Raw genomic sequence first — 23,239 nt, 5'->3', positions numbered from 1 at the left:
AGGAAAGAGATGCGATGATTACTGCACTTTGCTTGGTCATGCTATTCTAGGCCATTTCCCCTCAGAAATTTATTTCTCTAATTGCAGTGATGAGCTGAAAAGAAGCAATTTTAAGTCAATCAATAAAATAATAATATCTCCAAATGACACAATAGTTTTATTTCTGTGAAAATTACCTTCCCTTATTCCAAAATGAAACTGTGAATATCTCTCTACCACTATTTCATGGTTAAAAAAGATGATATTCAAGAATCTATAAAACAATGCCTGGCATACAGTAGGCTCAATAAATACTTGTTGAATGAAAGAATGAAGAAATAGAGCAGAATAATCACCTTCTCCTTATGGCCTATGTTCTTTTTGTATCAACCTGAGCCTAATTTAGCATCTTGACAGTCGCATCACCTTGTTGCCCAATAGTCAATTTAAGTCTTTTCTAGTTTACTGTTATGGTGCATGTTATCATGTCTCTTTTTCTTTTCTTTTCTTTTCTTTTTTTTTTTTTTGAGGAAGATTAGCCCTGAGCTAACATCTGCCAGTCCTTCTCTTTTCGCTAAGGAAGCCTGGCCCTGAGCTAACATCCGTGCCCATCTTCCTCTACTTTCTATCTGGGACGCCTACCACAGGATGGTGTGCCAAGCGGTACCATGTCCACACCCGGGATCCGAACCGGTGAACCCCAGACCGCCAAGAAGCACAACGTGCGAATTTAACCACTGCGCCACCGGGCCGGCCCCATATGTCTCTTTTTCTTGACCAACTTTTTCAGTCGGGTGTTCTTTAAACTCAATTTTTATTTATATTTATTGTATTTATATTTCCCCGTTTGATTTGTAAAATGAGCCTGGAACACACAGGTGAGAGTTACACACAAACAACAGATTAGATTCTCAGCCCCCTGGGCAACCTCTAAATCACCTTTCATGACGCTCATTATACTTGTATTGCTTAATTCATTCACTCATCTGTTTATTCAACAAATATTTACTAAGCCTTAATATGTGCCAGGCAGCATTCTCAATGCTGAGGATACAGCAATGAACAAAAAAGATCAACATCCCTGCCTGTGGAGGTTATATTCGAGTGCGGAGAGGGTCAGGCAAAACACAAGAAAAACATGCCATGAAAAACAACCCAGCAGAGGGTCTGTACCAGGTTAAAAGAAGCTAAAGAGACATTATCAAGCACAATGGGTAAACTTTGATTTGATCCTGGGTCAAAAAAGCAAATAGCTGTTAAATATATTTGAGAACAACTGGGGAAATTGCAATTTGCACTGGATGTTAGGTGACGTTATGGAATTATTGTTCATTTTCTTAAATGTGATAATGACATTGGGGTTTTGCTGAATAGGAGAATGTTCTTACTCCTAGGAGATGAAGTTTGTAGGGGTAAGGTGTCACGAGTCCTGTAACTTAGTTTCAAACGATCCATCTACCTACCTACCTGTTATGCACAAATGTAACAAACTGGTGGCATTTGATGAATCCAGGGGAAGGGCATACAGGCGCCTTTACATGACTCTCATAACGTTCTTGTAGGTTTGAAATGTTTTTAAAATAAAGAGTGAGGAGAATGGAGGAAATCTACTGCATTTCTAGTCAGAGATGTGGGTCATGATTAATCGATCTGACTCCTATTATTTGACATTTTCCTATAAATGTGTTGCTCCCTCATCTCGAAAGTTAAACGCTTAGCAACACCGGCCCCATCACTTTCCCTTTTCCACGGCGGCTGTAGGAAAGGCTGGGATATGGGATAGCCACAGGATAGGAGATTCTCTGAAAATAAAACACCTTTGTTAAGACTTTGTGAAACTAACATTGGTTAAGTGGAGCATGGGGTGCCAGATGCTGAGTCTCAGTTCAACGACAGACCGTAAGAGAAATTGAAATAGAGACATTTATTACTGATAGTTCCCGGAGGAGGCACAAACCACACCAGGAGAGGCTACCTGGGGAGATCAAGGCACAGTGTAGACAAAGAGAGTGATAGGACTTGGGGTAACATGCCTTTATTAGGGTCCATGGGTGGAGTGCTTTGGGGTTTCCAGGCTGAGAGCAGAAGTGAACTCAATTCAAACAAAAAGCGTGGGGCTTTGGTGAGCTCCGTGGGGGTTTATCTACGGGGTGCCCAAGGGGAAGAGCCTGGGAGGTAGGGGAGACTGTCGATCACAGGGCTCTTGGGAAAGTCATATCAGGAGCTCATATTTGCTTGTGACCCTGTGGGCTGTTACACAGGGCATGTGCTGCAGGTGGGGGCTAGGGTCAGTTTAAGGTCACTGCAGGCAGTTTGGCCAAACGAAATGGATGGATGACAAGGTAGCAATACTCTGGAGTAGCTTAGCTAAACTCTTGACGCTCTTCCTTAGATTTGATCTGAAACAATGCTTTCACATACATGTTATTTACACACTTTACAGTTGAACTCGGGAAAGTAACAAAATAATTACAAAGTGCAGGAAAAATACAAGGACAAAGTATGAAGCAAATAAGCCATGAAGCCAGTAATCCAGGGTATGTCTTAGATTCCGATGGCTGCTGTAACAAATTACCACACACCAGGCGGCTTGAAACAACTGAAATTCACTCTCTTTCCGTTTGGAGGCAGTAAGTCCAAGGTGAGTCCTACAGGGCTAACATCAGGGTGTCAGCAGGGCTGGCTCCTTCCGGAGTTTCTAAGGGAGAATCTGTTTCCTTGCCGTTTCCGTCTTCTACAGGCTGTCCTCACTCCTTGGCTTGTGGCCCTGCATCACATCACGGCCCCCCAACCCACCTGTTTCCGGTTTTTACATTGCCTTTTCCTCTTCTGTCAGTCTGCTCCTTATAAGGACACTTGTGATCACATTTACGCTCCACCTGGAGAATCCAGGATAACCTCCCCTGATAATTTAATCACATTTGCAAAGTTCTTGCTGCCATAGAAGATAACATTCACAGGGGATTAGGACCTGGATATCTTTGGGGAGCCTACCCCAGGGTGAGAGGAAACAAAGGGTCACATGAATAAGTAAGAAATAAAGGAGGGGATCCTCAGCCATTCTTTGAAAATAAGTTAGAAGGTACGATATCGTTCCTCCTCAGAGAGAATATTCCGCATCACCATAAAACACTTGGACTGAGACAGTCAACCTGGATGGAGGTACTTAGACCTCAGTTTGATTCTGGGCTCTGCCACTTACTACAGGAACAATGTCGGGCAAATTATTTAACTTCTCTGCCTCCGTTTCCTCATCTTTAAAATGGAGTTAATAATAATAGTCAAATTGTGGTTAAGAAGATTCAATACTATGACACATGTAAAGATGAAACACAGTTCCTGACACCTGGTCAGTACTCATTAAATGACAACTATTATAATAATTACTTTATTATTCACAGAACAGGCTGTGCAACCTGCATGAGGATGAGTCAGTAGGTGGTATTCCCTGAGGCCTCTAGTGACCCCTTTGTCACCGTGCATTCTATATAAGACAATAAGTAAAGCTCACTTGAGGGTCAAAACGTTTTGTTTTAAACATATTTGAGAGAACTATCCCTAAACTGTATCACAAACTTCCTTGGCATACTAAAAAGACGATAGTGAACATGAGTTCCTTTTTGCCTGTTAACTCTGGTTCAACATTATGCATATTGCTTGCTTATTGCCCTGGACCATAATAGAGAGATACTCTCAAAGAACAAAAAGATTAAAAAAGCCATTTATTTGTCCCCTACACAATAAATGACTTTAAAATACTGGTTTTTTTTTTATTGAGTTAATGATAGGTTACAATCTTGTGTGATTTCAGTTGTACGCTAACGTTTGTCATTCGTGTTGTAGGTGCACCATTTCACCCTTTGTGCCCACCCCCCACCCCACCTTTCCCCTGGTAGCCACTAATCTGTTCTCTTTGCCCACATTTTTAAATTCCTCATATGAGTGGAGTCATACAGAGATTATCCTTCTCTAACTGGCTTATTTCACTTAACATAATTCCCTCAAGGTCCATCCATGTTGTTGCAAATGGGACGATTTTGTTCTGTTTTGCAGCTGAGTAGTATTCCATTGTATATATGTACCACATCTTCCTTATCCATTCGTCTGTTGATGGGCACTTAGGTTGCTTCCATGTCTTGGCTATTGTAAATAATGCTGCAATGAACATTGGGGTGCATAGGACTTTTGGAATTGCTGACTTCAAGCTCTTTGGATAGATACCCAGTAGTGGAATGGCTGGATCGTATGGTAGTTCTATTTTTAATTTTTTGAAGACTCTCCATACTGTTTTCCATAGTGGCTGCACTAGTGTGCATTCCCACCAGCAGTGTATGAGGGTTCCATTCTCTCCACAACCTCTCCAACATTTGTTACTATTAGATTTAGATATTTTTGTCATTCTAACGGGTGTAAGGTGATATCTTAGTGTAGTTTTGATTTGCATTTCCCTGATGATCAGCGATGATGAGCATCTTTTCATGTGCCTATTGGCCATCAGTATATCTTCTTTGGAGAAATGTCTGTTCATGTCTCCAGCCCATTTTTTGATCAGATTGTTTGATTTTTTGTTGTTGAGTTGTGAGAGTTCTTTATGTATTATGGATATTAAGCCTTCGTCAGATATATGACTTGCAAATATTTTTTCCAGTTATAAAATACTGTTTGTTTTTAATACAGATTTTCTCTTCACTGTTTGGTTCTCTAGTGGCTCACTTTTCTGACAACATGTATCACGACTGTCAGTGTGTGGCTAAGGCTAGCAACACTTTAGACATGTCCTCACCACTTTCTGTCTGCCGCTGCTGACCTGATCGGTATTTGAGGGTTATGCACTTATAAGTGAAGAGGCCCCTGTCAAACTCTCGGGAGACTTCCTGCCACGCCTACAAAGATACATGTGAACTCTGCAAACACTGGCTCCTCAGGGACCATTTTATTTACTTTCAAATCGGTGACTATGTTCTGAACATCTTAGAAGTGTGATTGCTCTGTTCGTGAGACACTAGGGAGAGTTCAACCATGTCAGACACTAGCCTGAGGATCTGGCTAATGTTTAATGCAAATCAAAACACCAGTAAATTAACCAGTTTAAGGTGTGACAATATCTTCAATTTAATGATTTTATCTTACCAAAATTGCCTAGTAAATTACTCTGTCCACCTGGGATTTGAGAGTTCTCATGTTTTTGTTTACAATGAACATCCTTGAGGCTAATGATGGACATTATGTAACCATATGTATGCAAATGTATACACAAACAGAGGAAATCTAGATCACCCAGAGATTTGGCCGTATTTATTCTTGCTTCTCAATTTTTACTGTCAACATTAACTCTCCTGCTTAACTGAGCCCTTTGTTGATAGAACATTTTTTGTTTGTTGGTTTACTTCTCTCCCAAAATTACTCCTTGCCCTCAGGGAAGGTGTGTGAACTAGCAAGTCTTATCTTTGCTGTAGACTGGGGCCTCTCTGTCAGTCTTAGCTGTGGCCCATTTTTAAATGGAAAGGAGAGCAGGACACTCAGACGAGCTGGTATATTACACAGTTAAAATTCGATGAATTCTCAGATGAGCAATACACACATTTAAGTATAGGCATAAAACTCTTAACAAAATCAATGTTTGGATTAATTGGCATTCAAATTATCCATGTCACTGGTATTTGCAGGCTGACTATATATTTTAGATATACCTACTAAGTGTTACTGAAATTTATTTATTTATTTTGAGGAAGATTAGCCCTGAGCTAACATCTGCTGCCAATCCTCCTCTTTTAGCTGAGGAAGACTGGCCCTGAGCTAACGTCCGTGCCCATCTTCCTCTACTTTCTATGTGGGACGCCTGTCACAGCATGGCTTGCCAAGCAGTGCCACGTCCACACCCAGGGTTCGAACCAGTGAACCCCAGGCCGCCGATGCAGAACATGCAAACTTTATTTTGATTAGTACTGTTCTCAATACAATATCTGCAGTACAAAAATAGTCCATAATTTTAGTTTACAAAATAGATGTAATGAATATAGTGATATAAGGTGCTTCTTTCTTTGTATTTTCCAAGAATCTGAAAAAACCATGAGTTTTTCTCATCCTACCCACTATGGCTTTATAGCAAGGACAGATGTGTTAGGTGTAAATTAACAACTGCCATTTATGGAGCGCCTACCGTGTGCCAAGCACTGTAGAGAGTACTTTTTATATTGTAATGGTTTTAAGAAATGTTCACAAAATTCTATGATACCCCCCTCCCTTCAATATGTGGATCCTAATTCCCTTCCCCTTTAGTATGGGCTAAACTTAGTGATTTGCTTCTAATGAACAGAATAAAAAGAAAGTGACAGTACGTGACTTCAGAGACTAGGTCACAAAAGGCACTGTGGCTTCCTGCTTGCTGGCTTTCTCTCTGAGATCACTTGTTCTGCAGAGGCTATTACTACTTTATCACGAGGAACGTGTGGTGAAGAACTGAGGCCTCCTGCCAACAGCGATGTGAGTGAGCTTAGACACAGATCTTCCAGTCCCACTCAAGCCTTCGGATGACTGCAGCCCCAACCCAAACCCTGATCTCCACCTTGGGACGGACCAAGAGCCCGACTACCCAAGTAAGCTGCTCTGGACTCCTGACTCTCAGAAACTGTGCAATAATAAATGTTTATTGTTTTAAGCCCCCAAGTTTTGTAGTAATTTATTACATGGCAATAGATAATGAATACACATATATTAATTTTTTTTTTCTCATAACCACCATGCAATAAGTGGTATTATCTCCACATGAATTAGGAAACAAAGGCTCCAGTAGTTAAGAAAAGGCCACACAGCTAGTGGTAGACCCATGACACCCAGCCCATATTCTTTGCACTATATTATACTATCTCTTTTCAGGTCTTATTTCTTTTAGCCAGCTTATTAGCTCTCTCTCCCAACTTTGAGTAGCTTGCTATCAAGGCTCTTTTGCAAATAATGGATTAGGAAAAAAAAGATCATCTAAGGACATAATACAGAATTATACTTCTAGAGGCTTCCCTTCAGCATGACATGAACCCATTAATTAGCACAATTTTGGTATGATTGTTCAATCAGTTATATATCACCCAGCCTATATTCTTTCTGCTTGTTCACAAGGATATCACGGAGATGCTGTCAAGGTCTTGTTGAAGTCCAATTAAAGTAAACAAATATAATAAATATAGCTAGATTAGATACAGCATTCTCCCAATTTACCAGTTTAGCAATCCCTTCAAAAGGAAAATAAGGGACTAAGTTTGCATTGACTATTTCACTTCCTCCCCCTTCAGCATTATTGCCATCACCATCATTCATCATTGTCACTCCCTTCACAATTTTCCCTGATTTCAATAAAGGAGCACTTTACACACATTATTTGATTTAAACCTCAGGACTACTCTCTGAAGTAGGTGCTCTTATTATTTCTATTTTACCACTAAGGAAATTTGGCTTCTAGAAATTAAATAACTTGCCCAATGTCATTTTACTAAGGAGTGAAAGAGCTGGGGTTGAAATTAGGCCTATTTACCCATCAAACCTGGGCCCTTGCCCTTTTCCTTTTTCCTCTCCTCACCCCTTCCATCCTCTCCTCTTCCCTCGTCACCACCCGCCCCTTCTTCTTCAATAAATTCCAGTAGGCTTACAGTGATCACAACTTCCTTTTCTGAACATCTACAATTTATCCTTTTTAATAAATAGTTGAAGAATATCACCCACGATGGATATCAAGGTCACCAGCTTTCAGTATGCTGAAATGACCTTCTGACTCCATTCTTTGGGAACTCCTGCTCTCCACTCTCCTACGCCCTGCCTCCAACATGCACACTTTCCAGTTTCTCCAAAACTGCGGGCAGTGGTTCAGCCAGCTTATCTACTAGGCTTCAGTACCCTGGAATGTAAATTAGGCCTAGAAACTTGAGCTCACTTACAGCAGTTACGTGATCTCTCACAAGATCTCAGCTATGTTTGATTTCATTCCCTGGAACCAGTGTTTATTTTCTCCTTTCCCGTCCAAAGAGCAGCCTTTTGCCTCAGAAGACTCAATCCAAAAGGAGGAGAAGGCTCTGCTCCTTTCTTTCATTCACTAATGTTACACTGTCCACCTAGGCCTCATTGTCCTCTTTGCTCTGATAGAATTATTTTTAAAGGAAGACTTTTTATATTGTCTTCCTTCAGTATTTTGCCACAACTCTCAGTTTTCTTAGTCTCTTATTTCCCCTTTAATTTAATACAATTCAGAAAATACTCATTTATATACACTGTGAACCCGGCACTTGGCTAGATGCTAGGAATACAGCAGTGAGCAAGAGGGATCATGTTCTCATAGAGCTTACAGTCTAATGAAGAAGACAGAATTCAAGAAAATAATTATATGTAGGACAAATGTTAGGGAAAGAGCTTATAAGAAGCATATTAAATCTAATTTAAAAGTTCAGAAAAGTCTTCCTAGAAAAAGAGACATTTAAAAGAGAAATACTACCAGCCTTATATAAACTCTTTCAGAAAACACAGGGAAATACTTCCCAACTCATTTTGTGAGGCCAGCATAATCCTGACACTCAAACCAGACAAAGATATTAAAAGAAAAGAAACTGCAGCCTAAAACACCTCATGCAGATAGATGCAAAAATCATTAACAAAATATTAGTAAAAAGACTCCAACGATATGTAAAAATGATAATAAATCATGACTAAGATGGATTTATCCATATTAACAGCATAAAGGGGAAAATTATGTCATCTCGATAGATGCAGAAAAACAATGTTAAAAATTGAATACCACCTCATGACAAAAATTCTCAGCAAACTAAGAATAAACGTAAATTCCTCAACTTAATAAAGGGCATCCATGAGAAAGACTGAAAACTTTCCTGCCATGACTGGGAACAAGGCAAGGATATCAGCTCTCATCACTTCCATTTAACATTGTGATGAGGTCCTACTCTGTGCAATAAAGAAAGAAAAAGAAACCCCACAGAGATTAGAAAGGAAGAAGTAAAACTGTCTCTATTTGCATATGCCATCATTTTGTATGTGGAAAATTCCAAGGAATCTACAAAGAAACTAAGAGAAGTAATAAATGAATTAAGCAAAGTCACAGGGTACGAGAGGAATATATGAAAAGCAATTATATTTCTATATTTTTGCAATAAAAAGTTGGTAAAAAATTTTTTTAAATAATACTATTTGCAACAGTAGCACAAAATATAATATATTTAGGGATAAATTTGATAAATTGTATAAGATCTATATATTAAACACTATAAAGCATTGCTGAGAAAAATTAAAGAAGACCTAAGGAAAAATGTACTATGTTCATGGATTAGAAGATTCAATATTGTAAAGATGACAATTCTCCCTACATTGATCTACAGATTCTTCAATCTCAAATTCTTGTTAGGCTTTTTTGTAGAAACTGACAAGTTTATTCTAAAAGTGAAATGGAAATGCAAAGGAGCTCTAATGACCAAAACAATCTTGAAAAAGCAAAAGCTTCAGGCATACTCTACCTTACTCTAAAGCTAAACTGATCAAGATTAGACTTTGACAAATAGATCAATGGAACAGAGTAGAGAATCCAGAAATTCACCCACACATATATAGTCAATTGATTTTTTTTTCCACAAAGGAACCAAAACAATTAAGTGGGAAAAGTAAAATCTTTTCAACAAATGGTGCTGGACCAAACAACTAGCTATCCATATGGAAGAAAAAAAAGAGCCTTGACCTAATCTCAAACAACCCATAAAAACTAATTCAAGATGGGTTATAGACCTAGACATAAAAGCTAAATTTCTAATGCTTTTAGAAGAAAATCCAGGGTAATAGTATCATAAACTTAGGGTATGCAAAGATTTTTTTAGACTAGACCCAGAAGGCACTAACTAAAAGAAGAAATTGAAAAAGTGAACTTTAAAAACTTCTGCTCAATAAAAGACACCATTAAAGAAAGAAATAAGCCAAAGAATGGGAGAAATATTTGCAATACACGCATCTGACTTGCAACCAGTATAAAGAACTCCTACTGCTCAATAATTAGAACAAAGAACCCACTAAAAAATGGGCAAATAACCCACTAAAAAAATGGCATCACAAAGGAAATTGTCCAATCAGCAATAAAAAAGTATTCAAGATCATTAATCATCAGGGAAATGTAAATTAAAACCACAATGAGATACCACTTCACAGCCACTAGAAAAGCTAAAATTAAAAAGACAGTGCTCGCTTTGGCAGCACATATATTAAAATTAGTACAATACAGAGGTTAGCATGGCCCCTGCACAAGGATGACATGCAAACTTGTGAAGTGTGCCATATTTTTAAAAATAACCTTATTGTTGTAATCATTTCACAATATATACATATATCAAATCATCACATGGTACACCTTAAACTTACACAATGTTATATGCTTATTATATCTCAATAAAACTGGGGGAGAAAAGAAGACTGGCAACACCAAACGTTAACAAGGATGTATAACAACTGGAATTTCCAGACATTGCTGGTAGGAATGTAAAACAGCACAACCACTTTGAAAAACAGTTTGTCAGCAACTCCACCATTAGATATTTACCCAAGAGAAATAAAAACACATATCCACAAAATTCAGCATTCTTTCATGATAAAAACTCTGAGAAAATGGGTATATAAGGAACATACCTCAACAAAATAAAGGCCATACATGAGAAGCCCACAGCTAACATCATACTCAATAGTCAAAGGTTGAAAGTTTTCCCCCTAAGATCAGAAACAAGACAGGGTGCCCACTCTCACCACTTGTATTCAACACAGTACTGGAAGCCCCAGCCAGAGCAATTAGGCAAGAAAAAGAAATAGGCGGCACCTGAATCAGAAAGGAAGAAGTAAAATTGTCTCTGTTTGCAGATGATATGATCTTATATACAGAAAATCCTAAAAACTCTACCAAAAAACTGTTAGAACTAACAAATGAATTCACTAGAGTGAAATCAACATAAAAAAATCAGTTGAATTTTTATACACTAATAACAAACTATCTGAAAAAGAAATTTAAAAAAATTCCACTTACAATAGCATTGAAAGCAATAAAATATTTAGGAATAAACTTAACCAAGCAGGTGAAAGAGCTATACATTGAAAACTACAAGACTTTGATGAAAGAAACGGAAGAAGACACAAACAAATGGAAAGATATCTATGTTCACAGATTGGAAGAATTAATATTGTTAAAATGTTCATACTACCCAACGCCATCTATAGATTCAATGAAATCCCTATTAAAATTACAACGGCATTTTTCACAGAAATAGAAAAACCAATCCTAAAATCCATATGAAACCACAAAAGACCCTGAATAGCCAAAGCAATTCTGAGAAAGAAGAACAAAGCAGGAGGCATCACATTTCCTAATTTCAAACCATATTACAAAGCCATAGTAATCAAAACAATGTGGTACCGCCATAAAAACAGACACACAGACCAATGGAACAGAATAGAGAGCCCAGAAATAAACACACGCATACACAGTCAACGAATATTTGACAAAGGAGCCAAGAATACGCAATGGAGAAAGGATAGTCTCTTCAATAAATAGCGCTGGGAAAACTGGATATTCACAAGCAAAAGAAAGAAATTGGACCTCTGCCTTATATCACTCACAAAAATTAATTTGAAATGGATTAAAGACTTAAATGTAAGACCTGAAACCACAAAACTCGTAGAAGAAAACACAGGGAAAAAAGCTCCTTGGCATTGGTCTTGGCAACAAATCTTTGGATATAACAACAAAAGCTCAAGCAACAAAAGCAAAGATAAATAAGCAGGACTACATCAAACTAGAAAGCTTCTACAGAGCAAGAGAAACAATCAATAAAATGAAAAGGCAACCTACACACTGGTAGAAAATATTTGCAAACCATATATCTGAGAAGGGGTTAATAGCCAAAATACATAAGGAACTCATAGAACTCAATAGCAACGAAACAAATACTCCAATTAGAAAATGGGCAGAGGATCTAAATAGATATTTTTCCAAAGAAGACATATTAATGGCTAACAGGGACACAGGAAAAGATGGTCAACATCACTAATTATCAGGGAAATACAAATCAAAACCACAATGAGTTATCACCTCACACCTGTAAAAAATGGGTATCATAGAAAAGACAAGAGGTAAGTGTTGGCAAGGATGTGGGGAAAAGGGAACCCTTGTGTTGGTGGGAATGTAAATTGGTATAGCTATTATTTATAACAGTATTGAGTTCCTTACAAAATTAAAAATAGAATTACTATATGATCCAGCAATCCCACCTCTAAGTACATATCTGTAGAAAATGAAATCACTACCTCTAAGAGATATCTGTACTCCCATGTTCATTACAGCATTACTCACAATAGTCAAGACATGAAAACAGGGGGCCAGCCCCGTAGCCGAGTGGTTAGGTTCACAGGCTCTGCTTCAGCAGCCCAGGGTTTGCAGGTTTGGATCCTGGACATGGACCTATGCACTGCTCATCAAGCCATGATGTGGCGTCATCCCACATAGAAAAAATAGAATGACCTGCAACTAGGATATACAACTATGTACTGGGGCTTTGGGGAGAGGAAAAAAAAAAAAAAAGAGGAAGATTGGCAACAGATGTTAGCTCAGGGCCAATCTTCCTCACCAAAAAACATAAAAAAAAAGGACATGAAAACAACCTAGGTGTCTGTTGACAGATGAATGGATAAAGAAAATGTGGTATATGTGTCTAATGGGATATCATGTAGCTGTAAATAGAAGGAAATCCTACTTTTTGCAAGAACATGGATGGACCTTGATAGCATTACACTAAGTGAAATAACTCAGAGAAAGACAAATACTATATGATCTCAATTATATGTGAAATCTAAAAAAGCCAAATTCACAGACAGAGAGTAGATTAGGGGGTTGGAATATGGAGATGTTGGTCAGAGGGCACAAACTTCTAGTTAGAAGATGAGTAAATTCTGAGGATGGAATGTACAGCATGTTGACTATAGTTAACAATACTGTATTATATACTTGAAAGTTGCTAAGAGAGTAAATCTTATATGTTCTCACCACCATCAAAAATAAAAAAAGGCAATTATGTGAGGTGATGGAAGTGTTAACTAACCTGATTGTGGTAATCATTTAGCAATACATACATGTATCAAATCATCACGTTGTACACCTTATCATGTCCTACACCTTAAATTTACACAATGTTAACACGTCAATTATATCGCAGTAAAGCTGGGAAAAAATATGTACACAACAAGACTTATAGATAAATGTTCTTAGAAGTTTTACTCATAGTAGCCAAAAACTGTACACAACCCACATGTCCATTAACAGATGAACAAAACCCAAATTGTGCTATATTCATACAATGGAATTACTCAGCAATAAAAAGGAACAAAGTGCTGATACACACCACAATGTGGATGAACATTTCTCCAGAGAAAACATACAAATGGCCCATGGACACATGAAAATATGCTCAACATCAGCAGTCATCAGGGAAACATAAATCAAAAGCATAGTGAGACACCACTTCACACCCATTAGGATGCTTGTAATAGAAAGGCAGATAATATCAAGCGTTGGGAAGAATGTGGATAAACTGAAACCCTCATTCCTTGCTGGTGGGAATGTAAAATAGCTCAGCCACTTTGGAAAATAGCCAGGCTGTTCCTCAAAAAGTTACACATAGAATTACCATATGACCCAGCACTCCACTCCTAGGTATATACTCAAGAGAAATGAAAACACATGTTCACACAAAAATGTGAATGAAAATCTTCATAGCAGCATTATTCACAATAGCAAAAAAGTAGAAATAAGCCAAATGTCTATGAATGGATAAACAAAATGTGGTATATCCATACAATGGAATATTATTTGGCCATAAAAAAGGAATAAAGTATGTATATGGTACATGCTACAACATGGATGAACCTTGAAAACATTATTTTAAGTGAAAGAAACCAGACCCAGAAGCCCATGTATGACATGATTCCGTCTATATGAAATGTCAAGAATAGGCAAATCCATAGAGACAGAAAGTAGATTAGTGGTTGCCTAGAGCTGCAAGGGGATGGGTGGGGGAAAGGGAGCTACAGCTAATGAGTATGGGGCTTTTTTTGGGGGGGGTTGATGAAAATATTCTAAAATTGATTGTGGTGATGTTTGCACAACTCTGACTATACTGAAAACCAGAGAACTGTACACTTTATGTGAATTGGATGGCATGTGCATCATACCGCAATCAAGTTATTATTAATAAGTCTTTAAGCACCATTTATATACTCCTTTGCTGTGAACCATCTATTCATTTTGTTCATTCAATTTTCTACTGAGTTTTTAATATTTTTATTATTACTTTGGGGAACTCTGTATGTAAGGAAATTAGTCCTTCATCTGTGAAATAAGTTGCAAATATTTCTCCATTTGTTGTTAGCCTTTTGTCCTTATTTACACAATTTTTTTTGGTCAAACAGATTTTTCATCCTTTTTATCTAATGAAATATATCTTTTCTTTTATGGCTTCCAGGTTTTTTGTCAGTCATACTTAAAAAGGCTTTTCTCTCTGTGAGATTTTAAAAATATTTTCCTGTGGTTTCTTTGAGTAAGTTTATGGTTTCATTTTTTACATTGAAATTTTTGATCCATCTGGAATTTATTCTCATGCAAGGTGTGAGGAAGGAATCTTTTGTTTTTAAAGATGGCTACCAGTTGTGCTTGTTGATTTAAAATGCCCTCCGTTCCCCAATATAGGTTAATTCCATTTTCACATTTGGGTCAATTTCTGGGCTTTTCATTCTGGTCCATTGATTTTTACGTATCTATTTATGTGCGAATAATGAATGATCGTAGAGCACGGTGATGAAGAGCACGCACACTGGAGCCAGAGTACCTGAGTTTAAATTCAGCCTCTGCCACTCATTGGCTCTGTGAGTTTGAGCAAGTTAATCTCAACAGGATGTTGTGAAGATTAAACAAGTTATTATACCTCAAGTGCTTAGAACAGTGCCTGGCACATAGGAAGTGTTTTGCGTTAGCTATTATGATTAGAATTATTATAGCTTTATAACAGATTTTAATACCTGGCAGAGCTAGTACCCCATTATTTCTTTCCTTTCTCAGGATAATCTTGTTTATTCTAGTCTATTGAGTTTTTCTGTATAAGCTTTGCAATCAGCTTGTCTCAACAAAATAAGCAAACAAAATAAAATCCTGTTGGTATTTTTTACTGAGATCATGCTAATTATAGATTAAGTTAGGGAGCACCGGCAGCTTTATGATATTTAAGTATTACTTTCTAAGAATATAGTATGCATTTCCATATGTCCAAGCTTTCTTTTGGGTTCTTCATTAGAGTTTTAAAGCTTTCTTGAGAGGGTTTTTGCATATTCTTGTTAGGTTTATTCCTAGGTATTTTATCTTCTTTTGCTGTTTATAAAAAGGGACTTTTCTTCTTGTTTGAATATATAAAGGCTATTACTTTTTAAAATAAATGATTGTTTTTAGTATATTGTGTCCAACCACCTTACTGAATTTTCATAATGTTTATAACAGATTTCAGTTTGATTATCTTGCTCTTTCCAGGTAAGTAATTGTGATACCTGCAAATAATGTAATTTTTCCTTCTTTAAAATTTTTATGTCTCTTAATTCTTTCTCCTGCCTAATAGTATTGACTGGTATCTTTGGAAAAATGTAAATAATAGTAGCAAAGAGTAAATAGTGAAATTGTTTTTATATATAGAACTCATCTCATATTTCTTCTTTCTGAGAGATGAATGTAACATGAAGGTAAACCAAAGATTTAAAATTTGAAAAGAATTTCAGATATATATAAAGATATACATGCGAAATATACAGAAAAAAAGCTTGTATGCTTAAAAAAACAGGTTATACAAATGTGTATTCAGCATAATCTCTACTATATAAAAATAACAAGGCATAAACAACATTAGATCAAGGAGAGATGGCTCAGGAGAAACCAAACCTGCTGATTTGGACTTCTAGCCTCCAGACTGTGAGAAAATAATTTTCTCTTGTCTAAGCCAAAAAAAAAAAAACAAACACCCTAGAAAGAATTAGCAAGTATATTAATGGCAAGTGCTGTCAGTGGTGGGTTTATAGGTGATTATTTTCCTGCTTCATTATACTGTTCCATACTGCAACATTTCTACAATAAGCAAGTGTTTCTTTAATGATCAGAAAAACATAAACAGGAAAAAAATTAGGCAAGTATACTGCTTTTTGGCTGAATGCGCCTTGGAGCTTATGTCTTGACGTTTGAAATCCCTATGGCCCTGCCCTCCTGACTCGGGCCAGTTTGCGATCTGCATCGAGAATGCTTTATCTGTTTCTTCCATCTGGCTAGGTAGTCCACAGGGTAATCCCACAGTGACGTCACTTCTCTTCTGCCCTTCTTTCATCTGAGTCCAGATGTTCTCCAACATGCTCCCACCCTCAGATTTGTGTCCAGATATGCGCGCAGCTATAGATCTTTTTGATACCAAACTGCTTCGCTTCCCTAAGTCTCTTAAGTATATTTCTTTGTCGTTGCCCATGATTCTCCCCACAAGACTTCTGAATGACCCACAGATGGAAGTATCTTACTAGCAAACCTGCTCTCTGGTACTCCGGAGCATTAACTCCCCTTGAACAAGCATTTTTCTAAAGTTTTTGAATCCTGGGATATCTCCTAAGATGCTCCATGGAAACCTCTCCCTAGCCAAAATGATGACTGATGGAACTTTTGGAGATAGAGCTTTCTTGGAGGAAGTCCAGAAACCATATTGACTAGCTTTATTACAAATCCATACTATCTAGCCTCAACTGGACGCTCACAGCTACTGGGTAATCCTTTTAGTCATTTCCTTTTAACTTTGCATTGCATTCCTTGTAGCAGCTGCCCCAGACATTTTCCGTTCTCAACTTTCTAAACTAACCCTCTGCCCCAACCCCCAACTCTAAGCAGATAGCCCATTTTATTGAGAAGATTGAAGCCAACTGAATTTTGTGGGGTTTTTTTTTTTTTTTTTTTTTGAGGAAGATTAGCCCTGAGCTACCTACTGCCAGTCTTCCTCTTTTTTGATGAGGAAGCCTGGCCCTGAGCTAACATCCGTGCCCATCTTCCTCTACTTTCTATGTGGGATGCCTACCACAGCATGGCGTGCCAAGCGGTGCCACGTCCACACCCGGGATCCAAACCGGTGAACGCCGGGCCAGCGAGAAGCGAACGTGTGCACTTAACTGCTCCGCCACCGGGCTGGCCCCGCCATCTGAGTTTTTAATCCTTCAGTTTTCTTCCTCTATACCTTAATATTTCTCTGCATCTTCACTTATCCTCACCTCTTCCTTCCCTTTCTCAGAGAAAGAAATCTTTCCCTTCTCTTACTCAGATTAACCTCTCCATCTGTGCTGGAGTCCACGTTGTCTCAGCTTCTCTGGGACCTTGCCCCATCAATCACGCCCTTAGATTGCATCTTCAGTCTTCCTTCTCCATTAACTCCTTGCCATCTACCCACACGCTTAAGTGGTCCCTTAATCTACAAAATCTTTCATAGACTAGTCACTGAAGCTGCTTTCTTCTCCCTTTGTTTTTCAAAGCCGAATTTCTCAGGACAGCGTGCTATATTCACGATCTCCTCTTTCCTACCATCCATTCATTCACTCGCTAGTCCTTCAATGTTGCTTCCATCACTCAACTGAAACGTTCTCTTGAAAGCTATGAATGATGTCCCAATCACCACAGATTCAGAAGACCTATTCTTAGTTCCCCACCTGTAACAAATGATGCTGTTGCCCATCCTTTCCCTGAAGCTCTCCTTTGGCTTCTGTAATGTCATCTTGTGCTATTTCTCTTCCTACATTCTGATTGTTTCTTCCCTGATTTTTCTTCCTTCTCTCACCTTTAAATATAAGCACTCTCCAAAGTCCTGCCCTTATCCCTCTCTCTTGCTATGCTTTCATTCCTCAATGATCTCATCCATTCACATGATTTAACTACTGACTGTATTTTCACTTCCAATCTCTGTATCAGTCATGAATCTCTGCTAGACAAGTTCATTTGAGAGATTCACTGGCTTTTCAAATTCAATCGACTCCCAACCAAACTACAGTAACAACTCTTCTAACCCACTCCACTCAATTCACTGAGTCTTTTGTTATTCACTTTGCATTTTTAAATAATATGCTTATGCTGCTACTTCTTGATTTTTAAATTTTAGACATTATCTTTGGACTCTTAGTTGAAGATGATAAAGTATCTTTTTTACCACCCACACACACTTCCCATCCCTGCATCTTTCCAATATAGATATAGTACTAATCTTAGCTTAAAATATTCAATATTTACATTTTTATGACCACATAAATATTATTCACAGACAAGCCACAGGTATATTGTTATCACATTTTCTTTCTTATACAACCTTTTGTTTTTCTTGGAATAATTACCTCTTTCTCAGTTTGCTTAATGTTTCTAAATATTCATTACTACTTCTTCAACTGAAGCCTTAATCTCTAATTCTCCAACTGAATGTAATCTAACACAACAGTTTTATCAGTTCTATTTTTAAATTTCCTTGCAGACATTTCTCCTGGAGCTGTCTGTCCTGCTGCTCCACTCTGAACTGGTTGCTTTCTAGCTCTCCTGCACAAATGGTTGTCCTGGACTGTCCTTATCATCCTAAGAATTCTCCTCACCTCTCTCCTGTGTTAGATCTCTTGTTCTAGATCCCATAAGTTCATCTTCTTAGATTTATCCCCATTTTTTTTGTGAAACATGTCCTCCAGTAGTTTCATGAGGAAAGCCGTCTGGGAGTTAAAATTTGTAAGCTCTTACCCATCTGAAAATCTATATTCTATTCTCATAGTTCATTCATAGTTTGGTTTGGTACAGAATTCTAGGTTGGAAATAATTGTCCCTTAGAAGTCTGAAAACTTTGCTGTATTGTTTTTGAGCTTCCAGTATGGCTGTTAAGAAGCCTGATGACATTCTAGCTCCTCTATTCTCTTTCTGGAAATCCAATTGTTTAGATGTTATACTCCTGGACTGGGCCTCTAATTTTCTTCTATTTTTTTCTCTTATTTTCTATTTCATTGCCTCTTCTGGGCAATTTCCTCAACTTTACCTTTCAACCCTTCTACTGAATTTTTTATTTCTGCTATTAAATTTTTAATAACAAAGAGCACTCTTTCTTGTTCTTTTTTATAACAGGATAGTCTTATTTACTGGATCCAATATCTCCTCTTGTTTCCCTGAGGATGTTAATGACAGCTTTCTTAAAGTTTTCTTCTGCTCCTTGTATTGTCACTGCTTCTTCAAAGTTCCCCACCCCGCCGCCGACCCTGTTTGTTTTGTCTTGGCTTCTGGCTATCATGTCAGATACTTCCCCCAAATGTCTGGTGATCCTTGAATATGTCCATTCATATTTAGAATGAGATACTAAAAAGCTGGTTATCTGAATGGATGGAGCTTGTTGACACTGAGCGTCACTGTAGAATGAATACGTTGAAACCTGGTCATTTCACTGTAGAACTCCTAAATGTCAGATCTCCAGGGACTTTTTCTAGGGCTACTTTAGTTTCTCCAGAAAATATTTCAGATTCATGCTTTGGGGGGGTAACCATTTGGCCATCAGCTCTCTGAGACTAAGGAAGGGATGGGAAGAGAAGGGATAGGAAGGGAAGGGAAGGGAAGGGAAGAGGGTGTCAGCATTCAGCATATGGACAGTGGCTTACTCTGTTTTCACCAGGCATCCTACCTCTGCACCAAGCCTGGTAATCTTGAGTCAAGAGTTCCTTCAGTTTATTTCTCCAATCTTCTTCTGGATGGAGAAGGGCAGTGACCTTGATGCTTGATGGTGGGGACAGGATGTGGGGATCTACCTGCTCCTTATAAAGACTTTCAATGAATCCTCTTGTTTTTAGCTCTCTTCTCACTACTGATTTCAGAGTACCTGACACCTCCAATTCTTGAAACCCTTTAGATCTCTGTGACACAAACACCTTTCTCTTTTGTAAGTAGTCTGTCATCAGCTTTCTCTGCAAAACCAGCTCCTAATTATCCATCTCCTGTCCACCTTCTAAAATTTGGTTGACATCTATCATTTACTGTCATCTCTTTTTTTTTTTTTCTTTTGCTGATTTATCTCCCCAAACCCCCCTGTACACAGTTGTATATCTTAGTGTCATCTCTTCTTTTGTTCTCTTTGTCCTGTTGGCTCTATATCGTTTCCTCTTTTCTTATAATTTTAGTGCATTCTACAGAGAGCAAATAAACTCATACATTTGACCTGACACTTTCTACCAGTGCTCTATAACTATTTATTTGTATGTTCATTTTCTCTCTGCCTAGACTACGAGCTTCTTAAAAACAGAACTATATCCTCCTTATCCTTTTAGTCTCAGCACCTAGAATGATACCTGGCACAGAGAACATACTCAACAGAGATCGCTGAATGAGTGAATAGATGAATGAATGCGTTTTCTGCATACCTTTCATCACTAGCACAGAGCTTTGAACACTAAAAGCACTTAATAAATACATGAATTCAAGAAGAAAAGCTTTACGGTTGACATTTTGTATTTAAAATTTCAAATATATGATTCTCAGAAAAACTTGTTTGCGTAAGTATAGTTTACTCAGCTAAAGTATTTAGGGTGTGCACTACGGATTTAATGTAGTCACGTTAACCAAGTAAGTACTGAAAGTGGATCCTGACTCCATTGTTTGAAAAGTCTCAATCTTAATGTCTTTTTTTAATGTACAATTTTTGTTTGGTTTTGGCTCCCATCCTTCACATCCCACTTTTTGATTTTTTAACAGAAGAAAGGTATAGGTACATATTAATCACAAATTAAAAGACCAATACAAAAAGCCACTGGCTGAATTAAGAACAAGTTTATGGACAGAGATGACAGGATTACAGAGCACATGTACTACAGTCTTCCGTCCTTAATACACTAAAATAATGGAATGTTCACAGCATTCATAGTTTTTTGGCTTTTTTAAAAAGATTTATTCATTTATTCACTATTTTTTTTTTTTTTTTTGGTGAGGAAGATAGTTGCTGACCTAACATCTGTGCCAATCTCCTTCCATTTTCTTTTTTTTAAAGATTTTATTTTTCCTTTTTCTCCCAAAGCCCCCTGGAACATAGCCGGGTAGTTTTAGTTGTGGGTCCTTCTAGTGTGGGATGCCACCTCAGCGTGGCTTGATGAGCAGTGCCATGTCCACACCTAGGATTCGAATTGGTGAAACCCTGGGCCACCAGAGCAGAGCGCACGAACTTAACCACTCAGACACTGGGCCGGCCCCTCCTTCCATTTTCTATGTGGTATGCCACCACAACATGGTATGATGAGCAGTGTGTAGGTCCATGCCCGGGATCTGAACCTGCAAACTCCAGGCCACCAAAGCAGAGTGTGTGAACTTCACCACAATGGCACTGGGCCAGCCCCATCCATCATAGTTTTATTACACTTTATAGGGTCAATATTCAGAATAATTATATCTATTTGTCTGCTTTTAAAATGCTCACGTAGGGGCCGGCCCAGTGGTACAGCGGTTAAGTGTGCACATTCCGCTTTGGCAGCCTGGGGGTCGCTGGTTCGGATCCTGGGTGTGGACATGGCACTACTTGGCAAGCCATGCTGTGGTAGGCGTCCCACATATAAAGTAGAGAAAAATGGGCACGGATGTGAGCTCAGGGCCAGTCTTTCTCAGCCAAAAGAGGAGGATTGGCAGTAGATGTTAGCTCAGGGCTAATCTTCCTCAAAAAAAAAAAAAAAAAAAAAAAGAATAAAATGCTCAAGTATACTAAAATATAGTTTGCAATATATCAAAATAAAGATACCTTATGAAATAAACCTGGCAATAAAGCAAACTTCTCTACCACAAATCATATTTGCTTATTACTCTAAATAACTGTTTTCCTCCCTGTCTTTTCAAAACCATTGTTACCATCACTTCAGGGCTCAAACTGCCTGAAATGCCCTCTCCCTTCCTCCTAGTCCAATTCTGCCCTTCCTTCAAGGTCCAGCCGGAGCCTCCTCTCGCCAACGGAAGCTTCCGTGTGCCCTCTCCTCTTCCTGGTGGCCCGCAGCACTTCTTCGAACCATGTCTATGACACCTGCTTACACTACACTATACTTTCCCATCTCGATTGTAAGCATCCTGGTGGCCAGGCCACAGCCTTCTCTTCTATACCTCAGAACTCCTACTACCACTGCAGACACACAGCAGATGCTCAAACAATATTACCTTTTTTTTTCAAATTAAAATAGCTTTATTTTTACTGTGATTATAGAAATGTTACATGATCATTATAAAAAAACTCAAACAATATAGAAAAATGTGAAGAAAAAAGTAAATTCCCAGCACTGAGAGAAAACCACCAATAACACTTTGGTAAACCTCTTTCCAAACATTTTTGTATGCATATAAACATGTAGACACAAAAATATACAATTTTATATAAATAGTATTATACCATCATGCTGTTCTGCAACTTGAGACAATAAATGCAGATTTTAAGCATCTGCCTAGAATTTTATCACTTCCTTGTCCATCATTGCTTCCTGAATTAATTTTATTTTAAAAGCAGAAATGTGATTCCAAGGAATTATTGGGCAATTAGCACAACAAATAAGGTTTTGAACACTGGACTTATATATTTTTCAGACTCTTTTTATATATTTTTCAGATTCTTTTGTCATCAGACTCACTGTGATTACAACATGGTTAAATTCATTTATTTGTTCACATTTTTTTTTACGATTCAGCTAGCTTTTTTTTTTTTAAAGATTGGCACCCAAGCTAACATCTGCTGCCAATCTTCTTTGTTTTTTCCTTCTTCTTCTTCTCCCCAAAGCCCCCCAGTACATAGTTGTATATTCTAGTTGTAGCTCCCTCTGGTTCTGCTATGTGAGACGCCGCCTCAGCATGGCTTGATGAGCAGTGCCATGTCCGTGCCCAGAATCTGAACTGGCGAAACCCTGGGCTGCCAAAGTGGAGTGCGCAAACTTAACCACTCGGCTACGGGGCCAGCCCCTTATTTGTTCAAATATTTTAAAAGATACTGGTCACCTGGTAAACATTTTCGCGGACTACCCATTAATCCTCATATGTTTCAATCAGTTAATACATTACATTCGTCCTGTAAGTGACCAAGGTGGTGATAAACACTCTCCGGTATGAGTTTCATTTCACTGTACAGCCTCTTTGCACTAAAATACTATAAATGATGGTGGTGAT

General features: G+C 38.1%; 1 protein-coding gene and 1 non-coding gene across 5 annotated transcripts in view; one reads left to right on the top strand and one right to left on the bottom strand.

Moving 5' to 3' along the window:
• Positions 1-23,239, bottom strand: part of CSTPP1 (centriolar satellite-associated tubulin polyglutamylase complex regulator 1) — a 184,174-nt gene that overhangs the window by 54,341 nt on the left and 106,594 nt on the right. The gene's annotated exons all lie outside the window — the stretch shown is intronic.
• On the top strand, positions 10,197-10,300 carry LOC139074667 (U6 spliceosomal RNA). Its single transcript, XR_011524301.1, has one exon. It is a non-coding gene; the product is annotated as a U6 spliceosomal RNA (small nuclear RNA).

Source organism: Equus przewalskii, chromosome 11 (assembly GCF_037783145.1).
Source record: "Equus przewalskii isolate Varuska chromosome 11, EquPr2, whole genome shotgun sequence".
NCBI lineage: Eukaryota > Metazoa > Chordata > Mammalia > Perissodactyla > Equidae > Equus > Equus przewalskii.
The sequence above is the reverse complement of the archived record's forward strand: the minus strand, read 5'-3'. Positions and strand labels throughout refer to the sequence as shown.